This window comes from Suricata suricatta, chromosome 1 (assembly GCF_006229205.1).
Source record: "Suricata suricatta isolate VVHF042 chromosome 1, meerkat_22Aug2017_6uvM2_HiC, whole genome shotgun sequence".
In the NCBI taxonomy this organism is placed as follows: domain Eukaryota; kingdom Metazoa; phylum Chordata; class Mammalia; order Carnivora; family Herpestidae; genus Suricata; species Suricata suricatta.
The window spans coordinates 16,562,756-16,570,240 of NC_043700.1; the positions used below are offsets into that span (position 1 = coordinate 16,562,756).

The following is a 7,485-nucleotide window of genomic DNA, read 5'->3' on the forward strand; positions in this document are numbered from 1 at the left end:
ATGAGTCTCCTTTACAACCTGTTGGAAGTTCTATTTCTACAGTTCATCTCTCTCTTTCATACAAGCAAAGGGAAACTTTAAAATGTTAAAAAATATAGGTGCTTAGAATTGGGGAGCCATGAAATGCAAACATCATGCCCAAAGATATTTTCATTACTCATGTCACTTTTTAAAGCACTTTTATATGAATTCATTATTTTTTATCCCCACGACAACCTGGTGAGGTTGTCAGGACACACGCCAATCAATTCATGTCAATTATCTATGGCAACCCAATGTCAATCTTGCTATTTATAAAGTACCAAGTGCCCCAGATCTCTTGACTGCCATGCCAGTGCATTTTTTTTAAAGTGTGCTACATCCCCCTCAGCTTCAAAATCCATTAAGTACAATCACGAAGTTCATAGCTTAAAGATGTAAGTTGAAGACAGTGAAGACAACACCAAAGAGAAGGTTTGGTTCATTTATATCTAGAGATCCAGTGAGCTGTTTTCTTTGCTCTTATCTCGAGGAAGCGATTTCAAATGCCAAACACAAAGTATGTTCATGAAATGCACACACAGTATCTTCCATGTGCATTGCCGCATACAATCAATAACTGCCTGCTTTTGTTCTTTTTCAAAGATCTGCCTTCTCAGTACTGTTCACCTGAGCCAACCCTGGGGACAGAAGCTCCCGGAGAGCTGAATTCCTTAAGCTCTGAAAAACCTCTGAGAGCCCTGTGCCTCTTGTTCTGAGAGCCCTGTGCTTCTAACTTAATAAGGAAAGCAACAAAGAGTGGAGAGAGCCTTTGCAGTTTGGTGACATTGGATATTTTTTCACTAGATTTGTGTGTATGTAGGAATGTTCTGGAAAAAAAAAAGCTGAGCAACACGGAGGTAAGTAGTAACATGAATACAATTAAATAAACAATGGTAACACCTACTGAGTACCTACTATTTTCAATTTTCAACAGGTTAAGATCATCTCATCCTAGTGTTTTATTATTAGTCCATTTTTAAAGCACAGTCAAGAACACTACATTAATCCTATTATCAAATGAATACGACAACCTGGATTTCCTTGGAAGCACTAGGAATGTAGACAATAAACAACTTTTTGGAAACCGGCTATAGCCTTTTCCAGCATGTGATGAGGGGCTTGGAAAACACTGATCTTCCAGCTCATCCTTTTGCTCTGGGACACATTCGGGGTGCAGTCAGTTCTTGCCCATTCTCTCTTCAGCCATGCTGAACTGTTCCCTGTTCTCTTATAACTCTTGGCATTTATGAATCCTGTTTCTGTCCCTTGAAATGCTCTTCATCTCTGCTCTCACCTCCAAACCCCATCTCCCCCACACTCCCACTAGTCTCATTAACTCCAATACACCTTCGGTCTTTCTCTCTATAAAGTTTCTCTGACCACTTTTCCTTCCAATTTGTCTGCATCAAGAGTCATGACACTCTGTCTTTCTACCACCCCTCGGCCAGATACCAAAGAAGGAAGATTCCTCAGGACAGAAATTATGCATTGGTCACTGCTGAATGTCTGGAGCCTAGCACAGTGCTAGATACATTTAGCATATGAATCCAGGACTGTGTTGGGTCTTTGGCCATTGTTGGCTCCTGGTTACACTTACTTCATTTCTCTTTAAGATCCACTAATGGTATCTACTTGGCAAGGTACTCTAAAAATTAATATTCATTCAGCACCAATTTATCATCATTTCTTTTGGAAATTATTTTACTTTAGTGTTTCTCAACTAGGACAGAGCCATTTAGTGATGCCTGGAGACTTGTAGCAGTCCTACTGGCATCTAGCGGATGAAGGCAAGGATACTGCTAAACATCCGACAAGGCACAGAACACCTGGCCACAACAAAAATTATCTGACCCAACGCGTTAATGGTGTTGAGATTGGAGAACCCTGCTTTAAGACTATTCTCAGTCTTTTTCATGTGAGCCCATCATCTCTTCTTCACTGTAACTCAGCAGCTCTTTATGGTATGCACTGTGCTGATTTCACACTGTGCCTATTCTGCTTGCTAGGGTAACGGGCCAAGTGTGGTTGTGGCAATGGGATTTAATGCATAAGAATAATCCTTTCAGAACTCTGAACTGAGACTGTAGATTTAGGCATTCGCTAGGGATGGAGTAATTGCCAAACATAAATATTCTAAAATAACCACATACAAAATGTTCAGGAAATTTGTCGAAATAAATTGATTATCTGTAAGAGTTACACTAATTCTTTTCAGTTACCTCGGATTATGTGGACGACAGAGAAGCAGCAGAAGTAATGAGATTCAGTTTATCCCTTCTTTCTATGCAGGTTGGAGGGTTGGGATTTACTCCTGAATGCTGCTGCTGTGCTCAATTTTCCAAACAAGCATGAGGATTTGTGCTGAAACTTCTCAAAGCACTTGAAAAATATATTTTATTGGACTTCAAGTCATTTAAGGAGTGCATCAAAACCTCTTGCACTTGAGGATAGGTCATCCCATAGCAGACACGTTGAAATCCTGCCTTAAAAAGATCCGGTTCCTAATCATCTTATAGTGATTTTACAGTTAGTCTTAATTTTTTTTCTCCTTAATTCTGTAAGTTGTATAGAAATTTTTTTTTACATAAGGCAACATTCTGCCTGTGAAGTTTGTCATTCCATTTCAGTTTCCTTCTCAAGACTTGTGTGATCTTTCTCTTTCCCCCTTGATTCCTTCTTCTTCTACAAACAAATATCTTACAAAGGAACACCTGGTAGTTCAAACCGGGTTGAGTGTTTACCTGATGTCCAAATTCCTGGAGGTTTGGTTAATTCAACAGATAAGTGTAACACCTGAGTGTACTTACTACGATGAACTTACTTTAAGTGACTGGCCATCTGGTCATACTGGTCAAGATGGCAGATTTCAGACAGCGCTTGCGGGGGAATAAACAAAATACAGATCCTTGATTCTGGATTCAGTATCCTACTTTCAAACTTACTTGCTTTATATATAAGTGATGGGGGAAAGGGAGAAAACCACCATCAGGGAAAGGCAGACTATAATGGAAAGGCTACATAAGACAGAGTTTCAGAGGTGGTGATTTGGCAGCTCAGCCCTGTGCGTGAAAGTTCTGGTTCCTCCCATCTTCCATCCACAGTGTTCGTGTTTCCTAAGTCTGGCTGCCTCCATGACGGCAGAATGCTCTCGTTCCAGGCTTTGACGAGCACAGCACACAGGCTAGAAGAGAAAATGTTTATTTTGGAAAGTCTAAAAGAATGTTAAGGTTTATTTTCCAGAAACCACTGCAAAACTGTCCATGCGTCTCACTGGCCCTAAAATGTCATGTGCCTTTTGTTTGTTTTTTTATTTATTTTTGAGAGACAGAGACAGTGTGAGTAGGGGAGGGTCAGAGAGAGAGGGAGATACAGAATCTGAAGCAGGCTCCGGGCTCTGAGCCAGCTGTCAGCACAGAGCCCGACGTGGGGCTCGAACCCACGAACCATGAGATCATGACCTGAGCCAAAGCCAGAAGCTTAACTGACTGACCCACCTAGGTGCCCCTTATGTGCCCTTTTCTAATACAAGGTCTGACCAGGACAATGTTTAAACTGCCTGACTTAGGCCTAGATAATGAAATAAGTTTCTAGGACATGAGGGTGGAATTATCCGGATTTGGTTTGAACAGTCAAATTTTACCCCTTAAAGTGGGGGGTGTACATCCTTACCTGTCTTCTGATACAACTGCCAAATCTGTGTGTCTTTCTACCTACGGTGTGAATTCCTAAGATCAGGGCCTCTAACTTATTTCTCTTCATATTTCCAGATCACAGTACATTTCCTTTCACATCACAGCCACTCAAAATGTTTGTTCAACATGAACCAAATCATAGCTTTCCAATATAAGCTGCTATTAGGCTTGTTCCCTTTCATGGATTCTAATGTTCCTCATTTAGCATCTACTTCATATTAGTGTATGTGGTGCCTGGGAATAAACAGGTGAACAATGATCCAGTCCCTGCTCTTAAGGAATCTACAGTCTTATAAGAGAGACTAAGACAAGTATATAAATAATTTCAATAAAATGCAACGTTACCACAGAGCTCAGAGATGAGACATTTGGCTAGGTTTTGGCAGATGAGGAGGCATTCCAGAGGAAGTCACATCTAGGTGGACACATGGGACACTTGTGGAAGGTCACAGTGAGAAGAGGCACATGGGGGAGGGGCAGGAAGAATGGTTCACTTTGGAGAGGGCTTTGAGAAGACGTGTGATGATGTGTCCAATTTACTTCACACAGTATCACTGGTTACAGTGTGGTTTTATCTACGCTCCATGGGGGTGGTCAGGAACACACATCTCTGTATCCTTCCATTATGATCTTTCTCTTCCTTAGGGCCAAGCCAATCCTTCTGAGAGACACCCCTCCACTCCCTGTGTCTCCTGTGGCAGCCCAGGATCTAGGCAGCTGGGGGCTGAGTTCCAGGGTTCATTGCTCGAATCGGGAAAACGCACCTCCAGGGTATTCAGCCAGTGTATGATGAGGAAGATAGTTCTACAGAGTCCGCTCTTAAAAGCATTTTAGCTTAATTATCTTCTATCAACATCAGAAGGGCTTGTAACTTAGCACAGTTAACCTTAGAAATGAGTTTGCATTGGTGATATTAGGGATTTGCAGGTCATCATGATGGATGTTAGAAACAGGCTTTGCATTGGTGAGACAGTGTATTCAGAACACGGGGACTGGCAAAAACATTTGGAGACAGTCCCGTCCTTGTAAGAACATGTGAACATATGACACAATCCGCATGACCTCATCCTGCCAGGATGGGGCCTGAGGCTGACCTCTTAATGATTCTGTGTCCAATTATGATTTAGGAGGATGCCAAGTATAACATGGGATGGCTCTTGGCTGCAACATGCAGCTTCTTTGCCGTCAGTGAGCCTCTCCTGAGAGGCGTGGAAACAGCAGGCAGGACGGAGCAGCTGGGGCCGGAGCTCAGCGGACCCCGAGATGCAGTGAGGGTGTTTTCAGAGGTCTCACTCACCAATCTCTGTCTATTGGCAATAGCTATTACTAATAATAGCAATCATGATAATAAAGAGCTCCAACATATTTTGTGAACCGACTTAGAACTTTTTTTAAACTTCTTTTAATGTTTATTTTATTTTTTTGAGAGAGAAACAGAGACAGACAGAGAGAGAGAGAGAAAACACAAGCAGGGGAGGGGCAGAGAGAGAGGGAGACATAGTATCTGAGGCAGGTTCCAGGCTCTGAGCTGTCAGCACAGAGCCCGATGTGGGACTTGAACTTGTGAACCACAAGATCATAGCTGTAGACTGACACTCAATGGACTGAGCCACCCAGGTTCCCTAGAACATCTTTTATTTATTTACTTATTTATTTTGAGAGAGTGAGAGAGTGAGCGAGGAGGGGAAGGGCAGAGAGGGAGAGAAAGAGAATCCCAAGTAGGCTCTGGGCTGTCAGCACAAAGCCTAACATGAGCTTGTTCCCATGAACCGTGGGATCATGACCTGAGCTGAAACCAAGAGCTAGATGCTCAACCGACTGAGCCACCCAGGCGCCCCAACTTAGAACATTGTCAAGGAGCCCAGAGTCAAGGAAGAAAATAGCCTCATCAGATACATCAGCAGTTCAGAAAAAGGGGCAGATACCATGTTAGTGGGAAGGAAATGAGGATGGCCTGGCATAGAGGCCAAAGACATGGGGCATTCCAAGGCTGTGGGCAGCCGGTAGAGTGTCACATGCTTCAGGAAGGTCTGATAACATAAAGACTGAGGCACAGGTAGATTTAGGAACATGAGGATCTCTGATGGCCGGAATGAGTGAGGCAGTGAGGTGACGAGAAATACTAGGTCAGAGTAGGGAGGGAGCTAATACTTGCTATGCGTATGCCGCCTGTCCAGCCCTTTAGCTGCATCGACTCTGCAGCCAAGGTTGGTAGGACTATATTTCCCTGTTTCCATGTGATGAAACTGAGGCACAGAGGGGTTGAGTCACTTGTCTAAGGCCTCAAAGAGAGAAGCAGCAGATCCTGGACCTGAACCCCAGCTGTTTGGTTCCACAGCCACCGTGGGAGGCAAAGTATGTGGAGAGGCATCCTTCATAAAGGCTGGCTTGGTCCTAAGGAAAAGAAAGAGTCTAATAAAAGGAGGCAGAGGGCCAAGGGGCATTTTTTCCTCGAGTTAGAGAGACTTAGGAATGCTCACGAACAAATGAAGAGTAACTAGTACATACCAAAAGAGAAGAGACAGCAAGTTAGGAGGCAAGAGGGCAGAAGGTGAAATCCAGGGTGGAAGGTGATGGAGGGACTGGAATAAGAGGTTTGAGGAGAAAGAGCTTTGACAAACAAGTCTCAAGAAAATGGAGCAGAAGGTGGATCATGAAACTAAAAAGGGTTTTCTGGTAGAGAGGAGGGCCCAGGTGAATGTGGACAATATACTAGCAGAGCTCTGACCTTTAGTGAGTCTTAGTGCTATTTTATTTTGTATGAGGGGATGAGTGGAAGTAATGTACAGTAGGGCATTTAGTTACTAGCAAATCCCTTGAAGGAACAGAGTTTACTCAGATAGATCAGATGGATCACTGTACCGACGCAAATCCAGGTGGGCAGTGCCTGAGGACGTCCTCACACTGGGAAAATCTCCAATGCCCTCGGAGTTCTCGGCACAACGACTGGACCAAGAGGTTTCTGAACCCAGTCCTCTGCTCTGATTCCTCTACCCAGGGCCTCAGTCACACAAAACTGCCTGGTAAACCAGTCTTTCCTGAACTTGCCCTTCACCATGATTTTTCCTCTGGGGAGAAATAAAACAAAGTGACCATAAATCAATGAAAAATACCATGTGAAACCTATCAATGACAAACCGTGAAAGGGGACTCTAATTGGTTCCCTTAATTTAGTTCCTGAACTTTGCCATCAGATTGGCTACCAAGATTGTTATCTCCCTCTCTATAGATTTGTGACACCCCAGATCTGTGGCACAAACTCAGTGTCCTGGTTATCCTGACCTCTTTCAATCTATCTCCAACTCCAGTTCTGTGGCCCTAACTCAGTGTTCTGTAAACACCCCCTATGTGTCCCCCATTCTCTGATCTCACTCTCCACCATTGCATGGTCTACACTGCTTCCAAATTCAGCTTTCCAAAGCAGAGAACCAATCATATGATTCTCTTTTCTTAGCATTTTGTTCTTAGAATATAGTTCACATATCTGAGATGCACTGAAGTTCTTCAATCTGTCCCGTCCATGTTTCCACTCCTCACCTCTGTATTAGTTTCCTGTTGCAACGGTAACAAATCACCACAGACTCAGTGGCCTCCACACCAACTTTTTTTTCTTAATTCTTATTTTTGAGAGAGACAGAGAGTCAGAGAGAGTGAACAAGGAAGAGGCAGAGAGAGAAGGAGAAACAAGAATCCAGAGCAAGCTATCTGGGCTGACAGCTCAGAGTCTGACACTGGGCTTGAACTCAACAAGCCACAAGATCATGACCTGAGC

At 43.4% G+C, this 7,485-nt stretch overlaps 1 long non-coding RNA gene across 3 annotated transcripts in view; it reads right to left on the reverse strand.

Annotated features, from left to right (window-relative positions):
* Positions 1 to 7,485, reverse strand: part of LOC115285728 — a 167,774-nt gene that overhangs the window by 80,184 nt on the left and 80,105 nt on the right. Inside the window, exon 4 of one of the 3 annotated variants that reach the window (XR_003905677.1) lies at positions 2,939 to 3,202. The exons of the other annotated variants lie outside the window; for them this stretch is intronic. This is a non-coding gene — a long non-coding RNA (uncharacterized LOC115285728). Of the gene's footprint in view, positions 1 to 2,938; positions 3,203 to 7,485 lie in introns of those variants that run through there. 3 annotated transcript variants of the gene reach the window in all.